General features: G+C 43.7%; 1 protein-coding gene and 1 long non-coding RNA gene across 3 annotated transcripts in view; one reads left to right on the top strand and one right to left on the bottom strand.

The window, feature by feature from the left end:
• LOC138852455 (uncharacterized) overlaps nucleotides 1-24,480 on the top strand; it is a 385,253-nt gene that overhangs the window by 296,235 nt on the left and 64,538 nt on the right. The gene's annotated exons all lie outside the window — the stretch shown is intronic.
• The window catches only part of LOC128705244 (ATP-binding cassette sub-family G member 1-like), a 138,126-nt gene that overhangs the window by 72,101 nt on the left and 41,545 nt on the right, over nucleotides 1-24,480 (bottom strand). Inside the window, exon 1 of one of the 2 annotated variants that reach the window (XM_070083133.1) lies at nucleotides 15,666-15,686. The exons of the other annotated variant lie outside the window; for it this stretch is intronic. The gene's annotated coding sequence lies outside the window, so the exon portion shown is untranslated. Of the gene's footprint in view, nucleotides 1-15,665; nucleotides 15,687-24,480 lie in introns of those variants that run through there. 2 annotated transcript variants of the gene reach the window in all.

Here is a 24,480-nt window from a genome sequence, read left to right as displayed (position 1 = left end):
ACGTGCTTGACTAGGTGTGGATTCCAAACTGGTGCCGCATACTCCAGTATGGGCCTGACGTAGATGGTATACAGAGTCTTAAACGAATCCGAATCCTTACTGAGGTATCGGAACGCTATCCCTAGGTTTGCCAGGCGCCCGTATGCTGCAGCAGTTATCTGATTGATGTGTGCCTCAGGAGATATGCTCAGTGTTATACTCACCCCCAGATCTTTTTCCTTGAGTGAGGTTTGCAGTCTTTGGCCATCTAAACTATATTGTGTCTGTGGTCTTCTTTGCCCTTCCCCAATCTTTATGACTTTGCATTTGGCAGGGTTAAATTCAAGGAGCTAGTTGCTGGACCAGGCTTGTAGCCTGTCCAGGTCTCTTTGTAGTCCTGCCTGATCCTCGTCCGATTTCATTCTTCTCATTAACTTCACATCATCTGCAAACAAGGACACTTCTGAGTCTATCCCTTCCGTTATGTCGTTCACATATACCAAGAACAGCACAGGTCCTAGGACTGACCCCTGTGGAACCCCGCTTGTCACAGGCGCCCACTCTGACACCTCGTCGCGTACCATGACTCGTTGTTGCCTCCCTGTCAGATATTCTCTGATCCATTGCAGTGCCTTTCCTGTTATGTGTGCCTGGTCCTCTAGCTTTTGCAGTAACCTCTTGTGAGGAACTGTGTCGAAGGCCTTCTTGCAGTCCAAAAATATGCAGTCGATCCACCCCTATCTCTCTTGTCTTACTTCTGTCACCTTGTCATAAAACTCTAGTAGGTTTGTGACACAGGATTTTCCTTCCCTGAAACCGTGCTGGCTGTCAATTATACACTTGTTTCTTTCCAGGTGCCCCACCACTCTCCTCCTGATGATCTTCTCCATGACCTTGCATACTATACACGTTAGTGATACAGGTCTGTAGTTTAGTGCCTCATGTCTGTCTCCCTTTTTAAAAATTGGGACTACATTTGCCATTTTCCATACCTCAGGGAGTTGCCCAGTTTCAAATGATGTGTTGAAGATCTTTGTTAATGGCTCACACAATATCTCTGCTCCCTCTTTAAGGACCCATGGAGAGATGTTGTCTGGTCCCACCGCCTTTGAGGTGTCAAGTTCGCATAGCAGCTTCTTCACCTCCTCCTTGGTTATATGTACCTCATCCAGCACTTGCTGGTGTGCCCCCCTGTTCTGATTTCTTGGAGTCCTACTGGTTTCCACTGTAAATACCTCTTTAAATCTTGTGTTGAGCTCCTGACAAACCTCTCGGTCGTTTCTTGTGAATTCCCCATCACCCTTCCTCAGTCTGATTACCTGGTCCTTGACTGTTGTTTTCCTCCTGATGTGGCTGTACAACAGCTTCGGGTCAGTCTTTACTTTTGATGCTATGTCATTTTCATATTGTCTCTGAGCCTCCCTTCTTATCTGTGCATATTCGTTTCTGGCTCTTCGGCTGATTTCTTTATTTTCCTGAGTTCTCTGTCTTCTGTACCTTTTCCATTCTCTAGTACACCTAGTTTTTGCCTCCCTACACCTTTGGGTGAACCAAGGACTCGTTCTGTTCTTCCCATTATTTCTGTTTCCCTTGGGAACAAACCTCTCCTCTGCCTCCTTGCATTTTGTTGCTACATAGTCCATCATTTCTTGTACTGGTTTTCCTGTCAGTTCCCTCTCCCAATGAATGTCTTGAAGGAAGTTCCTCATGCCTGAGTAGTTCCCCCTTTTGTAGTTTGTTTTTTCCCAGCCTATTCCTGCTACTCTCTCCACTTGGAGCTCAACTATGTAGTCGAAGCACAGAACCACATGATCACTAGCTCCCAGGGGCCTTTCATACATGATACCCTCGATGTCCGAACTACTCATGGTGAATACAAGGTCCAACCTTGCTGGTTCATCCTCTCCTCTCTCTCTGATGCATGAGGTTTTCCAGTACCACATCCATCATCTTGGCTCTCCATGTTTCGGGACCCCCATGGGGCTCCAGGTTTTCCCAGTCAATCTCCTTGTGATTGAAATCACCCATAACTAGTAACTTTGCTCCCCCCGTGTGTGCTCTCCTGGCCACCTCGGCTAGTGTGTCGATCATTGCTCTGTTGCTCTCATCGTATTCTTCTCTTGGCCTCCTGCAGTTCTGTGGTGGGTTGTACATTACTGCAATTATCACCTTATGTCCCTCAGACTGGATTGTTCCTACTAAGTAGTCCCTTTCGCCCGTGCCATCCATTCCTTCCATTTTCTCAAAACCCCACTGGTTTTTAATGAGCAGTGCAACTCCTCCTCCCCCTCTCCTCCCTCTGTCTTTCCTGAGGATTTGATATCCGGATGGAAAGATTGAATCTGTTATTATTCTGGTGAGTTTTGTTTCTGTGAGTGCTATTATGTCTGAGGATGTCTCTTTGATTCTTTCATGCCACTCCTCATACTTGTTTGTTATTCCATCTGCATTTGTATATCACACCTTCAACTTCTTTTCTAAGACTGTGGTCTGGGAGGTATATTGGGGTTGGGGAAGTGGGAGACCTGGTAAGGAATTATGGGTTGTTGCTGTGGGGGTGGAGTTTGTAGTGTAGTGGGTGGGGGCATTGGATGTGGCATGGGTGTTTTGATTTAGAGTGTTTGGTTGCACTGGGGTTGACCTGGTTGGGAGGCTTCTATAGGAAGTTGTGAGGGAGGCTGTATTTGATCTTCCTGGGTCTGGGATCTCCTGTCTGTCTTCTCCATCCCCTCTCTTTCCTCCTTTCGCCTTTGTATCATCTCTCTCAGTTTCTGCCTTTCTTCTTGTGTCCTGTCGCGGTCGAGATACACCTTCCTGTATGCCGTCATGTCCCTTAATCGTGCTTTCTCCTGCAGGATCCTGGTCCGAGTCGCTTCTGCCTTGAAGGTCACTCTCACTGGCCGGGTTCTTTTTTTTACAAACCCCCCTATTCTCCGAAAATTTTCCAGCTGGGTCATATCGTCTTCTCCTATTGCTTTCATGATGCTTTCAATTGCTTTTTTTCCCCTTGTTTTCTTGCTTCATATGTTTCCCCTTCGACTTCCTGGAGCCCATACACAAAGACTGACCTCACCCTTTCATTCTCCCACTGCATATCCCTGTGTATCCCCTCATTTAATTTGGTTTCCTCCACTGCAGCTTTCCTTTCATCAGTTTCACTGGCTAATGTACTTGGGCTCAGTGGCCTGTCATTTTCCCTTCTCGGCTTTCCTTGGGCTCTGTTGTTGTCTGTTAGGGCCTCCACATAAAGCTTAGCTCTTTCATTTGCTACAGTCTCCTCTGATAGAGCTTCTCCATGCAGTTGTGCCCCTTCTTTCCCTACAGTCCCCTTGTTTGTGGCTGAGGTAGCAGTCTCTGTTGTCAATCCCAAAATGTTCTTTAGTTCTTTAGGCTGTTTCAGATTTTTCAATTCTTCTTCTAAACTCTGTATCCTAGCTTCTGCTGCTTTGACATGCACCTCCCACTTCCTGCTTTCCATATCTATCCTCTCCCATTCTCATGCTAAGTTCTTCTAGTTTCTTTTCCCATTCATGATCCCTTTTTACGAGCTCTGCTGCCCAATCTTCCTTTGCAGTTTCCTCCTCCTGTCCCTTGGTTTTTCTTGTTGCTCTCTGGCAACCCATTTTTGTTTTATCCTGATTGCCTCAGAGTGGGAAACCTATGTAGTTCTGTATGCTAGGTTAGTAGTGTGTATGTCAGAGTGTGGCTATGTGGGAGTGGAGTGGGGAGGGGTGGGGAGGGTTTAGGGTGAACGGGGGAGGGGAGGGATCCGGGGAAGTAGTGAGATGTCGGTGGTGAGGGGGGGAGTGTATGTGTGTCTGGATATGTGTGTGTGTGTGTGTGTGTGTGTGTGTGTGTGTGTGTGTTGTGTGTGTGTGTGTGTGTGTGTGTGTGTGTGTGTGTGTAATTTTGTGTGGAATTATGTGTGGGTTTATTATGTACTGAAAGGTAGGTGGCTTGTGAGTTGTAATGTAAGTCTCAGTGGTCCTTGGCTGCCCACACCTTCTTGTGACCTGACCCCCAACCTCCTGGGACTTACCAGTACTTACTTACAGTGTGTGTGTGTGTGTTGTGTGTGTGTGTGTGTGTGTGTGTGTGTGTGTGTGTGTGTGTGTGTGTGTAATTTTGTGTGGAATTATGTGTGGGTTTATTATGTACTGAAAGGTAGGTGGCTTGTGAGTTGTAATGTAAGTCTCAGTGGTCCTTGGCTGCCCACACCTTCTTGTGACCTGACCCCCAACCTCCTGGGACTTACCAGTACTTACTTACAGTGTGTGTGTGTGTGTGTGTGTGTGTGTGTGTGTGTGTGTGTGTGTGTGTGTGTGTGTGTGTGTGTGTGTGTGTGTGTGTGTATGTGTGTATGTGTGTGTATGTATGTGTGTGTGTGTGTGTGTATGTGTATGTGTATGTGTGTGTGTGTGTGTGTGTGTGTGTGTGTGTGTGTGTGTGTAATTATGTGTCGAATTATGTGTGGGTTTATTATGTGTCTGAAAAGTAGGTGGCTTGTGCTTGGAGTGTAATGTAGATTCTCAGTTGTCGCTTGTGTCCACAACCTCTTGTGACCTGACTCCCACCCTTACAGTGTTGCCTATGCTCGACCTGCTTATAGTGAGTTAATCGCCTTGTTCAATGGATTACCATTTGCTAAACCTTATTGAATACTTGAGTGCCTATTCTTTATCGTGCTATGAGAGTTAGACCTTTCACATTCAGCTTGGCGGTTAATTGGAACCTGGAACCCCACACCCAACCACTCATAGGTGATACAGTACTTGTAGTGCAGCTGTAGCACTGTAGATTGTCCAGGTCGATGTGACGTCCTGGCGTAGATCCAGCTCGATGTACGTCCTGGTGTAGATCCACCTCAATTTCTTCTCGTTAATAATTACCCTATTCACTGTATTTCTTTCACTGGTCACACGATTGTTTCACTTTATTATCTTTCTTGGGTGACACTTGACAACGTCGCCTTACACACCAGCCTGCCCACTCTGCGCCACAACGTTTTTATTTTCTAGATCACTTACAAAATTGTGGCTCTCCCCACACTTATGTGGCTCAGGCAGATTAAAAATCACTTCTAGGATTGTTCACTACCCTGACACACTTAGCAACCCTTGCAGAACACTTAGGTAGCCCTCAAAAACACTTATATTCCCGGAGCACGGAAGGCGTGACTAGCGCGCTTGCTGTCCCTACTGTGTGTGTGTGTGTGTGTGTGTGTGTGTGTGTGTGTATGTGCATATGTGTGTTTGTGTGTGTGTGTGTGTGTGTGTGTGTGTGTGTGTGTGTGTGTGTGCTACAGCTATTCTAGTGCCTAACAGCAGAGCTGTTCTCACCTAGTGTGTGCATATGTTTATGTAAACAGTCCTTATTTCCCACGTATGTACTACATATGTATTGTATATGTACCCGATCTCTTGGTTCCCACTGTACTGTCTTATGCGTTTAAAATTACGTTCAAAAATAAATAAACTAGGCTTCGCCTATATGCCGCTACCTCTAAATTCTATTAAATGCCAGTAAATGCTGCTTATTCTAATTCTGATAGCTCGAGGAGAGTGACCCCCAATTCCAGCTAGAGACAGGTACTATTGACCGCATGCAACTCAAACTAGGTGAATATTACTTGCGGCTGGCAGTGGAGTAATGTTGCGGGTCTGTCCTGTCCCAGAAGTTGAAGAAGTTTGATGCTTCTCGGTAATTTTTCCACTAGCTTCCTGTATGCACTATAGTCTCTAGCTCTTCTAATTTTTTCACTCACTCACTGTATTTACTGACACATCTATACATATATCTTATCTCCCTGGTCTTGAGTCGCACTTATTCTTCAAAATACCCCACTGCGTTATTATGGCAACACTATTTAGTCCTGACACAACCGTTCACCCTTCCAACGGCCCCCACTAAACACTCAGCCAATATTTCCTTTGTTTTCTTTTCTGTGATCACTTATATTTCTTTTTTTTCGGGGCTTAAGTGATTATATGCACTCTTATGCGTGCACACGCCTATATCCCACACTCTATTCCTTATTGCACAGTCTGAAATTACCACCAAAACACGAGCTCAAACCGCGTGACTCCTCCACAAGTGTGTGTGTGTGTGTGTGTGTGTGTGTGTGTGTGTGTGTATGTGTATGTGTATGTGTATGTGTATGTGTGTGTGTGTGTGTGTGTGCGTGTGCATGTGTGTATGTGTGTGTGTGTGTGCTCACCTAATTGTGGTTGCAGGGGTCGAGACTCAGCTCCTGGCCCCGCCTCTTCACTGATCGCTACTAGGTCCTCTCCCTCTCTGCTTCCAGAGCTTTGTCATACCTCTTCTTAAAACTATGTATGGTTCCTGCCTCCACTACTTCACTTGCTATGATATTCCACTTCCTGACGACTCTATGATTGAAGAAATACTTCCTAACGTCCCTGTGACTCGTCTGAGTCTTCAGCTTCCAGTTGTGACCCCTTGTTTCTGTGTCTCCTCTCTGGAACATCCTATCTCTGTCCATCTTGTCTATTTCCCGCAGTATCTTGTATGTCGTTATCATGTCTCCCCTGACCCTTCTGTCCTCCAGTGTCGTCAGTCCGATTTCCCTCAACCTTTCCTCGTACGACATTCCCCTAGAGCTCTGGGACTAGCCTTGTTGCAAATCTTTGTACTTTCTCTAACTTCTTGACGTGCTTGACCAGGTGTGGGTTCCAGACTGGTGCTGCATACTCCAGTATAGGCCTAACATACACAGTGTACAGTGTCTTGAACGATTCCTTATTAAGGTATCGGAACGCTATTCTCAGGTTTGCCAGGCGCCCGTATGCTGCAGCAGTTATTTGGTTGATGTGTGCCTCCGGTGACGTGCTCGGTGTTACGGTCACCCCAAGGTCTTTCTCTCTGAGTGAGATCTGTAGTCTTTGTCCACCTAGCCTATATTCTGTCTGCGGTCTTCTTTGCCCCTCCCCAATCTTCATGACTTTGCATTTGGTAGGATTGAATTCGAGAAGCCAGTTTCTGGACCACATGTCCAGCCTGTCCAGGTATCTTTGCAGTCTTGCCTCATCCTCATGTGTGTGTGTGTGTGTGTGTGTGTGTGTGTGTGTGTGTGTGTGTGTGTGTGTGTGTGAGAGAGAGAGAGAGAGAGAGAGAGAGAGAGAGAGAGAGAGAGAGAGAGAGAGAGAGATAGTGATCTAGTTATCATCACCGAAGTGTCCGTCAATCACCTTACAGTCAAGGCTGTCTGGTTTTTTAAGGGAATTACTGCAGTATTGAAGGTGTGACGCGGGCGGCCAGGTGCTGGCTCACTGCCTCGTTCACCTTGGGAGCTGACACCGTCGCGTGGGTGGGAGTTTTTGTATTATTAAAGAAAATCAGATAAGCAGTGTGCTGCTACCCAACACACTATGACAGCTACATTAGTGTGAAGCAAAGCTAGTTATGTTTCTCTGTCAAATTACATCACATCAGGATAAAGTTTCTTGCCTCTGAACTCTGATCTCTGTCAGCCTGAGCTGGCTGGTAGACTTCAGTAGAGCAATGAGGAGATCGTCAAGCATTATGAGGGTGGGTGGGTGTTGGGTATTGGTGGGGGTGAGTGTGGTGGGGATATGTATTGCGGCTATGTATTGCGGATATTGTGCATACATGTACGATTTTTTTTAGAACGTTACTCAGACATACATAAACAGGCAAGCACACATACACAAATACAAAGGTATAAAACAAGGAAACCAGCAGGAGGCCAAACGCGAACGAAGCGAACGAAGAGAAGAAAGAATGCTAAAAATTAAAACTGAAGGAAAGCAACTTTGTAGCAACACCTGAAGGAATATGATAACACTAAGAAGCAAGTAGACAGTAGAGGCAAGACGACCTACTCAGGAAAAACACAAAAAAGTACTTAAAAGCATTGACGCCTGTATAAACAATTGAACACACACCAATACCAGAACTGAGAAAAGAAAGGATAAAAAAAAGCGAACTCTGGCGACGTCAATCAAAGCAGTAAATACTGAGATGGACGCAGCAAGAGCAGTGCCCAGAGAACACATTACAATGATGCTGTTCACAGCCTCTTTTCTCACCTAACAACAATACAATTAACTTAGAACACAGCAAAAGTTAACTTATTATCTAAGATAAGAAGGCAGACAGGTAGTGAGGAATCACAGATCAATCTCGCTGACTGACATTCTCGTTGCAGCTTCCACACATCATCGCTTCCGCAGCCCGATCCCAGACTAGACACAAAGAGAAGAAAAATATAAGAAAGGAATGCAGCTCCATGAAGATTCATCTTAGAAAAACATGGCTTTAGCAATGGAAAGTCTTGGCTCACAAACCTTTTCAAAATGCATGCCAGGCTTGCGGTAAAATAACAATGAGGAGAGGTCGACTGCATTTTCTTTGTCTGCAAGAAAGTTTTGGACACTGTACCGCGGTCACTAACTTGAAACATGAGTCCATATAATAAGAAAGTTAAAATTAATAAATGATTAAGTTAGGTGAGATACGATGTGACATGACATAGAAATATTACCAGAGGAATACCACAAGGGTTCCTCTTAGAACCCTCATGGATTCCAGGAGGAACCCAGGTCTGACCGCAGTACAGTCTTTGTATCTACATGAACGACCTCCCAGGTTTAGGCTCTTGTACGTCAATGCTTTCATAAACTACCTTATGCGCAGACAAGCAGCAGATGAAAGCTACAATAACCTGTGTGATCACGTCGACTGTTTAGATGAATGATCGTAAAAATGTTTTTTCTCGAATTCGACTAAAGTAGACGTAAAGTAACAAAAGTAGTGGAAAGTGCAAGGAGACCAGTGTGTACCACATGTACTAACAAGTAGATGAATCAAGCAAGGAGAAAGACATGAACCTCAAAACTAACCCAATATCTTAGGTTAGGTTACGTAAGATTTGCCAGGAAAAAGGGCAAGTGTTTTCTGACGCGGGTCTTAGTCATATGATGACCTGCAACTAGAGCTCTTGGTCATCTGACCGAGGCCTTCCACTGGCTTACCGGTCCACCCCTTTAAAAATTATGGTTATGATTATAACCATTTCATTATTCTGGAGTTTACCTAGAGACAGTTCCGGGGGTCAGTGCCCCTGCGGCCCAGTCTGTGACCAGGCCTCATGGTGGATCAGGGCCTGATCAACCAGGCTGTTACTGCTGGTTGCACGCAATCCAACGTACGAGCCACAGCCCGGCTGGTCAGGTACCGATTTTAGGTGCTTGTCCAGTGCCTGCTTGAAGACAGCCAGGGGTCTATTGGTAATCCCCCCTTATGTATGCTGGGAGGCAGTTGAACAGTCTTCGGCCCCTTACACTTATTGTGTTGTCTCTTAATGTGCTAGTGACCCCTGCTTTTCATTGGGGGATGTTGCAGCATCTGTCAAGTCTTTTGCTTTCGTAGGGAGTGATTTTCGTGTGCAAGTTCGGTACTAGTGCCTCTAGGATTTTCCAGGTGTATATAATCATGTATCTCTCCCGCCTGCATTCCAGGGAGTACAGGTTCAGGAACTTCAAGCGCTCCCAGTAATTGAGGTGTTTTATCTCAGTTATGCGTGCCATGAAGGTTCTCTGTACATTTTCTAGGTCAGCAATTTCACCTGCCTTGAAAGGTGCTGTTAGTGTGCAGCAGTATTCCAGCCTAGATAGAACAAGCGACCTGAAGAGTGTTATCATGGGCTTGGCATCTCTAGTTTTGAAGGTTCTCATTATCCATCCTGTCATTTTTCTAACAGATGCTATTGATACAATGTTATGGTCTTTGACTTTAGTTTTTCACTCTATTGTGTGGCTGGAATTTGTTTTATACTCTGATGAAGTTTTAATTTCCTCATGTTTACCATATCGGAGTAATTGAAATTTCTCATCGTTGAACTTCATATTGTTTTCTGCAGCCCACTGAAAGATTTGGTTGATGTCTGCCTGGAGCCTTGCAGTGTCTGCAATGGAAGACATTGCCAAACAGATTCGGGTGTCATCTACAAAGGAAGACACAGTGCTGTGGCTTACATCCTTGTCTATGTCAGATATGAGGATGAGGAACAAGATGGGAGCGAGTACTGTGCCTTGCAGAATAAAACTTTTCACTGTAGCTGCCTCATGCTTCACTCTGTTGACTACTACTCTGTGTTCTATTTGTCAGGAAATTATAGATACATCTACCAACTTTTCCTGTTATTCCTTTAGCACACATTTTGTGCGCTATTACTCCATGGACACACTTGCCGAAGGCTTTTGCAAATTCTGTGTATATTTCATCTGCATTCTTTTTGTCTTCTAGTGCATCTAGGACCTTGTCATAGTGATTCAGTAGTTGGGGCAGACAGGAGCGACCTTCTCTAAACCCATGTTGCCCTGGGTTGTGTAATTGATGGGTATCTAGATGGGTGGTGATCTTGCTTCTTAGGACCCTTTCAAAGATTTTTATGATATGGGATGTTAACGTTATCGGTCTGTTGTTCTTTGCTATTACATTACTGCCCCCTTTGTGGAGTGGGGCTATATCTGTTGTTTTTTCTAACTGTGGGACGACCCCAGTGTCCATGCTCCCTCTCCATAGGATGTTAAAAGCACGTGATAGAGGCTTCGTGCAGTTCTTGATGAACATGGAGTTCCATGAGTCTGGCCCTGGGGCAGAGTGCATGGGCATGTCATTTATCACCTGTTTGAAGTCATTTGGCGTCAAGATAACACCAGATAGGCTTGTGTCTACCAAATTCTGTGGCTTTCTCATAAAAAATTCATTTAGATCTTCGACTCTCAGTCTGGGTAGCGGCTTGCTAAAAACTGAGTCTTATTGGGACTTGAGTAGCTCGCTCATTTCCTTGCTGTCATCTGTGTAGGACCCATCTTGTTTAAGTAGGGGCCCAATACTGGATGTTGTTCTCGACGTTGATTTGGCATAAGAAAAGAAATACTTTAGGTTTCTTTCGATTTCATTTATGGCTTTTAGTTCTTCCCACGATTCCTGACTCCTATAAGATTCCTTTAGCTTTAGTTTGATGTTTGCTATTTCTCTGACCAGTGTCTCCCTATGCATTGCAGATATATTGGCTTTTTTTAGAAACTCTGTTATTCTTTTCCATCGCCTGCAAAGGGAGCGTACGTCTCTTTCTGTTTTATATCTACTCCTCCTTTTTCTTAAAGGAATATGCCTTGAGCATACATCGAGTGCCACAGAGTTTATCTGTTCTAGGCATAAGTTGGGGTCTGTGTTGCTTAGTCTATCTTCCCAGCTTATATCATTTAGGACTTGGTTTACTTGGTCCCACTTTATGTTCTTGTTATTGAAGTTGAATTTGGTGAAGGCTTCCTCGTGACTGATCCCATTTTGTCGGTCTGGGACTCCACGCGTTCATGTCTGAACCTTGATTATGTTGTGATCCGAGTATATTGTTTTTGATATGGTGACATTTTGTATCAGATCATCATTGTTAATGAAGATGAGGCCCAGTGTATTCTCCAATCTAGTAGGCTCATGGAAACTGTGGTGGTGACTATACTGGAAACTGTGGTGGTAACTAATGGAAGCTGGAAACTGTGGTGGTGACTAATGGAAGCTGTGGTGGTGACTAATGGAAACTGTGGTGGTGACTAATGGAAGCTGTGGTGGTGACTATACTGGAAACTGTGGTGGTGAGTAATGGAAGCTGTGGTGGTGACTAATGGAAACTGTGGTGGTGACTAATGGAAGCTGTGGTGGTGACTAATGGAAGCTGTGGTGGTGACTAATGGAAACTGTGGTGGTGACTAATGGAAGCTGTGGTGGTGACTATACTGGAAACTGTGGTGGTGACTAATGGAAACTGTGGTGGTGACTAATGGAAACTGTGGTGGTGACTAATGGAAACTGTGGTGGTGACTAATGGAAGCTGTGGTGGTGACTATACTGGAAACTGTGGTGGTGACTAATGGAAGCTGTGGTGGTGACTATACTGGAAACTGTGGTGGTGACTAATGGAAGCTGTGGTGGTGACTAATGGAAACTGTGGTGGTGACTAATGGAAGCTGTGGTGGTGACTATACTGGAAACTGTGGTGGTGACTAATGGAAACTGTGGTGGTGACTAATGGAAACTATGGTGGTGACTAATGGAAACTGTGGTGGTGACTAATGGAAGCTGTGGTGGTGACTATACTGGAAACTGTGGTGGTGACTAATGGAAGCTGTGGTGGTGACTATACTGGAAACTGTGGTGGTGACTAATGGAAGCTGTGGTGGTGACTAATGGAAACTGTGGTGGTGACTAATGGAAGCTGTGGTGGTGACTATACTGGAAACTGTGGTGGTGACTAATGGAAGCTGTGGTGGTGACTAATGGAAACTGTGGTGGTGACTAATGGAAGCTGTGGTGGTGACTGTGGTGGTGACTAATGGAAACTGTGGTGGTGACTAATGGAAGCTGTGGTGGTGACTAATGGAAACTGTGGTGGTGACTAATGGAAGCTGTGGTGGTGACTATACTGGAAACTGTGGTGGTGACTAATGGAAGCTGTGGTGGTGACTATACTGGAAACTGTGGTGGTGACTAATGGAAACTGTGGTGGTGACTAATGGAAGCTGTGGTGGTGACTATACTGGAAACTGTGGTGGTGACTAATGGAAGCTGTGGTGGTGACTAATGGAAGCTGTGGTGGTGACTATAATGGAAGCTGTGGTGGTGACTATAATGGAAGCTGTGGTGGTGACTAATGGAAACTACTAATGGAAACTGGAAATGGAAACTGTGTGGTGGTGACTAATGGAAACTGTGGTGGTGACTAATGGAAGCTGTGGTGGTGACTATACTGGAAACTGTGGTGGTGACTAATGGAAGCTGTGGTGGTGACTAATGGAAACTGTGACTAATGGAAGCTGTGGTGGTGACTAATGGACACTGTGGTGGTGACTAATGGAAACTGTGGTGGTGACTAATGGAGACTATAGTGGTGACTAATGGAAACTGTGGTGGTGACTAATGGAAGCTGTGGTGGTGACTATACTGGAAACTGTGGTGGTGACTAATGGAAGCTGTGGTGGTAACTATACTGGAAACTGTGGTGGTGACTAATGGAAGCTGTGGTGGTGACTAATGGAAGCTGTGGTGGTGACTAATGGAAGCTGTGGTGGTAGCAGGTGTGAGACATGTGCAGAAGTCTGCGACTCCAGCAGTGAACAAAGCACAAGTAATGTTCAACACTGCATCACAGTGTACATAAACAATAACTGCTGGCGAAACAATTAACCAGGACCGGAATGTACAGGTGCCCTCTGGTGCCTGTACATTCCGGGTGATAAGTCGAGAAAGCCTCTTCTGATCGGCTTCAAATTTTCAACACTGGTGTAGCCTACTTATAAGGAGCTTGTGAGTGTTACTGGCGTGTGTTGCTACTTTGTCAATTTAATTTTTAAAATGACTTTTCTTCCGTGAAATATCTTGATTATACCTCGTTAAAACGTCTTCAGTCGTTACTGGCTGATATATATATGACACCTCGCGAAATCATAGTAACACGACTGCAAACAAATCACGGAACGGGTGGGGCTTGAACCCATGGTGCGTCCTAGAACTGACAGGCCAGTGCGTTAACCACTTGTCAAAGGTTCAAGCCCCCACCCTTTCTGTGATCTGATTTATCTATAATAAGGATGACACTCTGCCAGCTTAGGCTGTGTATCTTAACGTAGTTAAAAACTTGAAATCACTGTATTTCTCGCGAGACCTGGAGACTGCCTCTTGTGGTTGACTTCAAAAGTTCATCACTGGTGTAGTATTTCCCCTCAAAAGAATGTTCGTCTTGTTACTGGGCTGTGTGAGTTTTAATGTCAACTTTATTAAATAAATTATGATACCAGTTTCCATTTACTAACTGAAGAGTACCTTCTCTGGTCAGCCTCAAACCCTTACCTCTGTTGTAAGAGCACCATGGCAGCCCATTAGGTTACGTTGGTGGCTATGTGCAAATCAGCCAATATATGAACATACTTAAACAATCAGATTCCTTCAATTCCATCAGATAACTTGAGAATGCTGCTTCTGGTCATTTTCAAACTATCAGCATTACTGTCTTAGAGGAAGATTTTTTTTAGGTGGGCTTTGTTGCATCAAATTTCTAAATTTTGTTACCACAAAATTTTGAGTATCATATTAGTTCGTCCGGACCACCAAAAACCTGAACTATCACGCTGAAGGAATTAAAGAGACTTTTTAAAACATCACAAACTAACCCGGTGAATTTATTTGACACAATTCCTTTTACCTGTTTAGATGTTAATTTTATTTAAAACCTACAATAAAAATTAAATGTCAAGCTGAACCGAAAATATTTAGTATTTTTGTTTAAAATATTATGGTTTTCGAAGTGTTCTCTGGTGTGAGGTTCGTTAAGAGGGAAGTGTCCTAGGCCCTCTTCTCTTTCTCATATACATAAATGACCTACCAAATGCATCGCAACTACTCAAACCCACACTATTTACAGATGACACTACATACGTCTACTCTCGCCCGAGCCCAGTCATGCTAGTCAATACTGTAAATACCGAATTACAGAAAATATCAACCTGGATGAGGACCAACAAACTTACTCTAAACATTGACAAAACCTACTACATTCAGTTTGGTAACAGAGCTGCAGATGTGTCTCTTAACATAATGATAAATGGATCATCTATCACAAAACTCACAGAGGGAAAATTCCTAGGAATCCACCTTGATAATAGACTCAAATTTCAAACACATATACAACAAATTTCCAAAAAAAATTCCAAGACCGTAGGCATACTATCGAAGATACGGTACTATGTTCCACAGTCAGCCCTCCTGGCCCTATATCACTCTCTTATTTACCCCTATCTCACCTATGGAATTTGTGCATGGGGCTCAACAACAATAAACCATCTCAGACCACTAATCACCCAACAAAAGGCTGCAGTCAGAATGATAACAAATTCCCACTACAGACAGCACACCCCACCAATATTCAAAACTCTAAACCTACTCACAATACAAAATATCCATACTTATTACTGCACCTACTACATACATAGAACACTTAACTCTGACATAAACCCTCCCCTCAAACATCTCCTTACCAACCTCAACAGAATACATGACCATAACACAAAGCACAGATCACTCTTTGATGTTCCTCGAGTCCATCTCACACTATGCAAAAACTCAATGCACATAAAAGGCCCTAAAATCTGGAATTCATTACCTGTGAATATAAAAGAAACACTGTCTGTTTATAAATTCAAGTCTCTTCTCAAAAATCACTTACTCGCCCAGAACTAAATAAATACTGAATAATTGTATCTCATAAATTGTATCTCATATATGTATCTCATTATTGTATCTCATAAATGTCAACCTGTGACCCAATCAAACTTTGTTACTATTTAACTTCATTACCTAACAGAATACTCCATTCTACTGATTACACAACAACACAGTAATGACCATATGACCTGTCTTTGTAATACTCATTTGTACTAAATTGTTATCTGTTTTACAATAATTTTTGTACCACTGAATATATCATTGCTTAGTTAATCTTAAGTTAATTTTAAGCTGCCCATAATGCTCTGCATACAAGGGCCTTTGGCATGCTGCACTTTAAAAATTGTATTCCTTGTACTTCTCTGTATCATGTTCAAATTAATAAATAAATAAATAAAAAAACAAACAGAAGGTCAACCTACCTTCCCTCAAGTCCAGTCTTCAGACACACTCTCTAAGACACTCTCAGAAGTACTAGCAGAGGCCCTCAGAGACACGCTCAATGTTAACAGTATATATTTTGATAGTCCCATTTATAGGCAGGCTCCCTTCCAAGCGTTTTTCACGTGACTCCCCTTTGAACTACGCACATAGGCCATAGTAAAAAAAAGGGGGTCACGTGACTAAGACTTGGCGAGGGAGACTGCCTATAAACGGATACTATACAGGTTTTGCACTGTTGACATCAACACTCTTGCTGATGTCGCTAGACTCTTAGGGAATCATACCACCACCACACAGTGTGGTCACTACAACATACAGTGTAGCCATTACATCACTACACCACACAGTGTGGTCACTACATCACAACACCACGCAGTGTGGTCACTACATCACAACACCAAGCAGTGTGGTCACTACATCACAACACCACGCAGTGTGGTCACTACATCACAACACACAGTGTGGTCACTACATCACAACACCACGCAGTGTGGTCACTACATCACAACACCACACAGTGTGGTCACTACATCAAAACACCACGCAGTGTGGTCACTACATCAAAACACCACGCAGTGTGGTCACTACATCAAAACACCGCACAGTGTGGTCACTACATCACAACACCACGCAGTGTGGTCACTACATCACAACACCACACAGTGTGGTCACTACATCACAACACCACGCAGTGTGGTCACTACATCACAACACCACACAGTGTGGTCACTACATCACAACACCACGCAGTGTGGTCACTGCATCACAACACCGCACAGTGTGGTCACTACATCATAGCACCGCACAGTGTGGTCCCTACATCACAACACCACACAGTGTGGTCACTACATCACAACACCACACAGTGTGGTCACTACATCACAACACTACACAGTGTGGTCTCTACATCAAAACACCACGCAGTGTGGTCACTACATCACAACACCACGCAGTGTGGTCACTACATCACACCACGCAGTGGTCACTACATCACAACACCACACAGTGTGGTCACTACATCACAACACCACACAGTGTGGTCACTACATCACAACACCACGCAGTGTGGTCACTACATCACAACACCATGCAGTGTGGTCACTACATCACAACACCGGTATCATTACCGGTATCGGTATCTTGTCGGTATTATATACCATTCGTACACAACTTGTCAGACACTGCAACATCATGGAATCTTAATTCTGAGGACATGTACATAACCTTCACGACTACGACAACTACTACTACAACTAACCCATCTCTTTGGGAAGGACCTACTTCCACTGGGGAATCCCGCCTACCAGTGAATATGCCCTCGTCTGCTACACCTGACGTTACTATATAAGCGCCAGGATCCTTTCTTCCGCTTCAGAATCTCCACGACTATGGTGCTTTTCGCACCTACTCATACTGTCTTCAAGTTATGTCCTAGAATTTGTATTGATAAAGCCACTGGATGGCGAAACGTCTACAATAAAGATACCCAGATGTTGCACATGTGTCTTAACTTTCATACCCAAGAGTTGCACATGTGTCTAATTTATCAACATGTCGGTTCTCTGAACCATCCAGTGTGGTCACTACATCACAATACCACACAGTGTGGTCACATCACAACACCACAGTGGGGTCACTACATCACAACACCACACAGTGTGGTCACTACATCACAGCACCACACAGTGTGGTCACTCCATCACAACACCACACAGTGGTCACCACATCACAACGCCACACATTGTGGTCACTACAAAACAGCACTATACAGTGTGGTCACATCACAACACCACACAGTGTGGTCACTACATCACAACACCACACAGTGTGGTCACTACATCAAAACACTACACACTGTGGTCACTACATCACAACACCACACAGCATGTTCACATCACAACACCACAGTATGGTCACATCACAACACCACACAGTATGGTCACATCACAACACCACACAGTATGGTCACACAGTGTGGTCACTACATCACACTACACAGTGGTCACTACATCACACTACACAGTGTGGTCACTACATCACAACACCACACAGTATGGTCACTACATCACAACACCACACAGTGTGGTCACTACATCACAACACTACACAGTGTGGTCACATCACAACACCACACAGTGTGGTCACTACATCACAACACTACACAGTGTGGTCACTACATCACACTGCACGGTGGTCACTACATCATACTACACAGTGTGGTCACTACATCACACTACACCGTGGTCACTACATCACACTACACAGTGGTCATTACACAGTGTGGTAACTACATCACAACACCACACAGTATGGTCTCTACATCACAACACTACACAGTGTGGTAACTACATCACAACACTACACAGTGTGGTCACTACATCACACCACACAGTGTGGTCACTACATCACAACACCACACAGTGTGGTAACTACATCACAACACTACACAGTGTGGTCACTACATCACACCACACAGTGTGGTCACTACATCACAACACCACACAGTGTGGTCACTACATCACAACACTACACAGTGTGGTCACTACATCACACCACCACACAGTGTGGTCACTACATCACAACACCACACAGTGTGGTTACTACATCACAACACTACACAGTGTGGTCACTACATCACACCACACAGTGTGGTCACTACATCACAACACCACACAGTGTGGTCACTACATCACAACACAACACAGTGTGGTCACTACATCACACCACCACACAGTGTGGTCACTACATCACAACACCACACAGTGTGGTTACTACATCACAACACCACACAGTGTGGTAACTACATCACAACACCACACAGTATGGTCTCTACATCACAACACTACACAGTGTAGTAACTACATCACAACACTACACAGTGTGGTCACTACATCACACCACACAGTGTGGTCACTACATCACAACACTACACAGTGTGGTCACTACATCACACCACCACACAGTGTGGTCACTACATCACAACACCACACAGTGTGGTCACTACATCACAACACTACACAGTGTGGTCACTACATCACACCACCACACAGTGTGGTCACTACATCACAACACCACACAGTGTGGTCACTACATCACACCACCACACAGTGTGGTCACTACATCACAACACCACACAGTGTGGTTACTACATCACAACACTACACAGTGTGGTCACTACATCACACCACACAGTGTGGTCACTACATCACAACACCACACAGTGTGGTCACTACATCACAACACTACACAGTGTGGTCACTACATCACACCACCACACAGTGTGGTCACTACATCACAACACCACACAGTGTGGTTACTACATCACAACACTACACAGTGTGGTCACTACATCGCACCACACAGTGTGGTCACTACATCGCACCACACAGTGTGGTCACTACATCGCACCACACAGTGTGGTCACTACATCACACCACCACACAGTGTGGTCACTACATCACAACACCACACAGTGTGGTTACTACATCACAACACTACACAGTGTGGTCACTACATCGCACCACACAGTGTGGTCACTACATCGCACCACACAGTATGGTCTCTACATCACAACACTACACAGTGTGGTAACATCACAACACTACACAGTGTGGTCACTACATCGCACCACACAGTGTGGTTACTACATCATAACACTACACTGGTTTACAGTATCTCACCACCTCCTGAGGTATTATCACTAACATCCTCTCACTACTAAACCACGCTTCACTACTCTTGCTACCTCTATTCTAATGCATCATTTCCTAAGGGCAATGTCACTCACTGCTAAGTTGACTGTAGTGCCACTGGACCACTTCACGGGAGTGATGCCACTTGCTGAGGCACTACCAATATATTTGAATGTAGCACTCGCACCCCGTGTGTTATTAACCGTGTGTTATCATCACTGACTGACTGACTGAACACACCTTCAATCCCAACCCTGAGTGGTCAACTACGTCATCAATCCGCCGGTGCCTGATGCCCCTCCCCACACAACACAAAACACACACACACCCAACAAAATACACACAACACAAAACACATACGTACACAACACAACACAACAAACACACACACACACACACACACACACACACACACACACACACACACACACACACACACACACACACACACACACACACACACACACAAGCCAGGGCCTGTGTGTGTGTGTGGAGCTATGACTCGACCCCTGAAACCACAACTAGGTCAGTACACACATACACGCATATACAACAGGCCTAGTGTCTAATCGACATGTGCCTAGGACAAAATGGTAACTAACACGCACACAAACAATAATATATATATATATAATATATATATAATATATATATATATATATATATATATATATATATATATATATATATATATATATATATATATATATATATATATATATATATATAGGAGAGTTTCAGTGGGGGGAAATAAATGGGATTAAATCTGGAGTATCTGAGAGAGTTAGAGCAAAGGAAGGGGTAGCAGTAATGTTAAATGATCAGTTATGGAAGGAGAAAAGAGAATATGAATGTGTAAATTCGAGAATTATGTGGATTAAAGTAAAGGTTGGATGCGAGAAGTGGGTCATAATAAGCGTGTATGCACCTGGAGAAGAGAGGAATGCAGAGGAGAGAGAGAGATTTTGGGAGATGTTAAGTGAATGTATAGGAGCCTTTGAACCAAGTGAGAGAGTAATTGTGGTAGGGGACCTGAATGCTAAAGTAGGAGAAACTTTTAGAGAGGGTGTGGTAGGTAAGTTTGGGGTGCCAGGTGTAAATGATAATGGGAGCCCTTTGATTGAACTTTGTATAGAAAGGGGTTTAGTTATAGGTAATACATATTTTAAGAAAAAGAGGATAAATAAGTATACACGATATGATGTAGGGCGAAATGACAGTAGTTTGTTGGATTATGTATTAGTAGATAAAAGACTGTTGAGTAGACTTCAGGATGTACATGTTTATCGAGGGGCCACAGATATATCAGATCACTTTCTAGTTGTAGCTACACTGAGAGTAAAAGGTAGATGGGATACAAGGAGAATAGAAGCATCAGGGAAGAGAGAGGTGAAGGTTTATAAACTAAAAGAGGAGGCAGTTAGGGTAAGATATAAACAGCTATTGGAGGATAGATGGGCTAATGAGAGCATAGGCAATGGGGTCGAAGAGGAATGGGGTAGGTTTAAAAATGTAGTGTTAGAGTGTTCAGCAGAAGTTTGTGGTTACAGGAAAGTGGGTGCAGGAGGGAAGAGGAGCGATTGGTGGAATGATGATGTAAAGAGAGTAGTAAGGGAGAAAAAGTTAGCATATGAGAAGTTTTTACAAAGTAGAAGTGATGCAAGGAGGGAAGAGTATATGGAGAAAAAGAGAGAGGTTAAGAGAGTGGTGAAGCAATGTAAAAAGAGAGCAAATGAGAGAGTGGGTGAGCTGTTATCAACAAATTTTGTTGAAAATAAGAAAAAGTTTTGGAGTGAGATTAACAAGTTAAGGAAGCCTAGAGAACAAATGGATTTGTCAGTTAAAAATAGGAGAGGAGAGTTATTAAATGGAGAGTTAGAGGTATTGGGAAGATGGAGGGAATATTTTGAGGAATTGTTAAATGTTGATGAAGATAGGGAAGCTGTGATTTCGTGTATAGGGCAAGGAGGAATAACATCTTGTAGGAGTGAGGAAGAGCCAGTTGTGAGTGTGGGGGAAGTTCGTGAGGCAGTAGGTAAAATGAAAGGGGGTAAGGCAGCCGGGATTGATGGGATAAAGATAGAAATGTTAAAAGCAGGTGGGGATATAGTTTTGGAGTGGTTGGTGCAATTATTTAATAAATGTATGGAAGAGGGTAAGGTACCTAGGGATTGGCAGAGAGCATGCATAGTTCCTTTGTATAAAGGCAAAGGGGATAAAAGAGAGTGCAAAAATTATAGGGGGATAAGTCTGTTGAGTGTACCTGGTAAAGTGTATGGTAGAGTTATAATTGAAAGAATTAAGAGTAAGACGGAGAATAGGATAGCAGATGAACAAGGAGGCTTTAGGAAAGGTAGGGGGTGTGTGGACCAGGTGTTTACAGTGAAACATATAAGTGAACAGTATTTAGATAAGGCTAAAGAGGTCTTTGTGGCATTTATGGATTTGGAAAAGGCGTATGACAGGGTGGATAGGGGGGCAATGTGGCAGATGTTGCAAGTGTATGGTGTGGGAGGTAGGTTACTGAAAGCAGTGAAGAGTTTTTACGAGGATAGTGAGGCTCAAGTTAGAGTATGTAGAAAAGAGGGAAATTTTTTCCCAGTAAAAGTAGGCCTTAGACAAGGATGTGTGATGTCACCGTGGTTGTTTAATATATTTATAGATGGGGTTGTAAGAGAAGTAAATGCGAGGGTCTTGGCAAGAGGCGTGGAGTTAAAAGATAAAGAATCACACATAGGGTGGGAGTTGTCACAGCTGCTCTTTGCTGATGACACTGTGCTCTTGGGAGATTCTGAAGAGAAGCTGCAGAGATTGGTGGATGAATTTGGTAGGGTGTGCAAAAGAAGAAAATTAAAGGTGAATACAGGAAAGAGTAAGGTTATGAGGATAACAAAAAGATTAGGTGATGAAAGATTGAATATCAGATTGGAGGGAGAGAGTATGGAGGAGGTGAACGTATTCAGATATTTGGGAGTGGACGTGTCAGCGGATGGGTCTATGAAAGATGAGGTGAATCATAGAATTGATGAGGGAAAAAGAGTGAGTGGTGCACTTAGGAGTCTGTGGAGACAGAGAACTTTGTCCTTGGAGGCAAAGAGGGGAATGTATGAGAGTATAGTTTTACCAACGCTCTTATATGGGTGTGAAGCATGGGTGATGAATGTTGCAGCGATGTCATGTCTGAGGGCAATGTGTGGTGTGAATATAATGCAGAGAATTCGTAGTTTGGAAGTTAGGAGGAGGTGCGGGATTACCAAAACTGTTGTCCAGAGGGCTGAGGAAGGGTTGTTGAGGTGGTTCGGACATGTAGAGAGAATGGAGCGAAACAGAATAACTTCAAGAGTGTATCAGTCTGTAGTGGAAGGAAGGCGGGGTAGGGGTCGGCCTAGGAAGGGTTGGAGGGAGGGGGTAAAGGAGGTTTTGTGTGCGAGGGGCTTGGACTTCCAGCAGGCATGCGTGAGCGTGTTTGATAGGAGTGAATGGAGACAAATGGTTTTTAATACTTGACGTGCTGTTGGAGTGTGAGCAAAGTAACATTTATGAAGGGATTCAGGGAAACCGGCAGGCCGGACTTGAGTCCTGGAGATGGGAAGTACAGTGCCTGCACTCTGAAGGAGGGGTGTTAATGTTGCAGTTTAAAAACTGTAGTGTAAAGCACCCTTCTGGCAAGACAGTGATGGAGTGAATGATGGTGAAAGTTTTTCTTTTTCGGGCCACCCTGCCTTGGTGGGAATCGGCCAGTGTGATAATAATAAATAATATATATATATATATATATATATATATATATATATATATATATATATATATATATATATATATATATATATATATATTTACACACACACACATACGCACATACATACACTCAGTGGCCACTTTATTAGATAAACCCCCAGAACAGTCTTGAACTCTTGGTGTCATGGATTCAACAAGGTGATGGAAACATTTCTTAGAGATTCTGGTCCATGTTGACATGATAGTATTACAGTCGCTGCATATATGTCGGCTGCACATTCATGCTGCGAATATCTCGGTCCGGGGTTCGAATCTTCTCCGGTACGGCTGGAAAACATTAGGGACATGTTTCCATAAGACACCTGCTGTCCCTGTCAATGTTCACCCATCAGTTTAAAATGGGTACCTGGGTGTTAGTCGACTGGTGTGGGTCGCATCCTGGGAAAAAACTGACCTAATTTACCCGAAATGCTCAGCATAACAAGCAGCTTTCTATATAGTAATATTTCATTGATGTCAGCTAGACCTGTATACCATGTACATGTAGTAAATAAAGATATTATTATTATTATTATTATTATTATTATTATTATTAAATCGGGATTTGTCAGACTAGTCGATGCTTATCTACTTTTCAACTGTCCAAGTTTGGTGAGCCTATACCCACTGTAGCCTCGGTTTTCTGTTCTTAGCTGACAAGGGTTGAACCCTGTGTGGTCTTCTGCTGCTGTCGCTCATCCAGTTCAAGGTTCAACATGTGCATTCAGAGATGCTCTTCTGCATACCACTGTTGTAACGCATGGTTATTTGAGTTACTATCGTCTTCCTGTCAATTTGAACCAGTCTGGCCATTCTCCTCTGAACTCTCTCATTATCAAGACTTTGTCGCCCACAGAACTGCCGCTCACTGGATTTGTAACATTTTTCACAGCATTCTCTGTAAATTCTAGAGACTGTTGTGCGTTAAAATCGCACGAAATCAGCAGTTTCTGAGATACTGTGGAACCCCGAATATCAGCGGTAATCCGTTCCAGAAGGTCGGCCTAAATTCGAAGCAATATTTCCCAATATCACCCAAAAATATTAACAAAAAATACATTTCTTAAAGATTAATTATAGTTTTACATACACAACACAACAAGAATTAAAATATAATAAATAAATGAATATTTAAATCACTATACATTTCTTCCCCATTCTGAAGGTTCAATCTGAACACCAACTGAACCTCTTGACAATGCATGCTTTTAGGCACTGAAGTACTGCCACGTGATTGGTTGAACAGATATCTGCATTAACGAGCAGGTGTACAGGTGTATCTAACAAAGCAGCTAGTGAGTGCACACAGTACATGCTTGCATAC

The sequence above is a fragment of the Cherax quadricarinatus genome, chromosome 1, assembly GCF_038502225.1.
Source record: "Cherax quadricarinatus isolate ZL_2023a chromosome 1, ASM3850222v1, whole genome shotgun sequence".
Classification (NCBI taxonomy): domain Eukaryota; kingdom Metazoa; phylum Arthropoda; class Malacostraca; order Decapoda; family Parastacidae; genus Cherax; species Cherax quadricarinatus.
The sequence above is the reverse complement of the archived record's forward strand: the minus strand, read 5'-3'. Positions and strand labels throughout refer to the sequence as shown.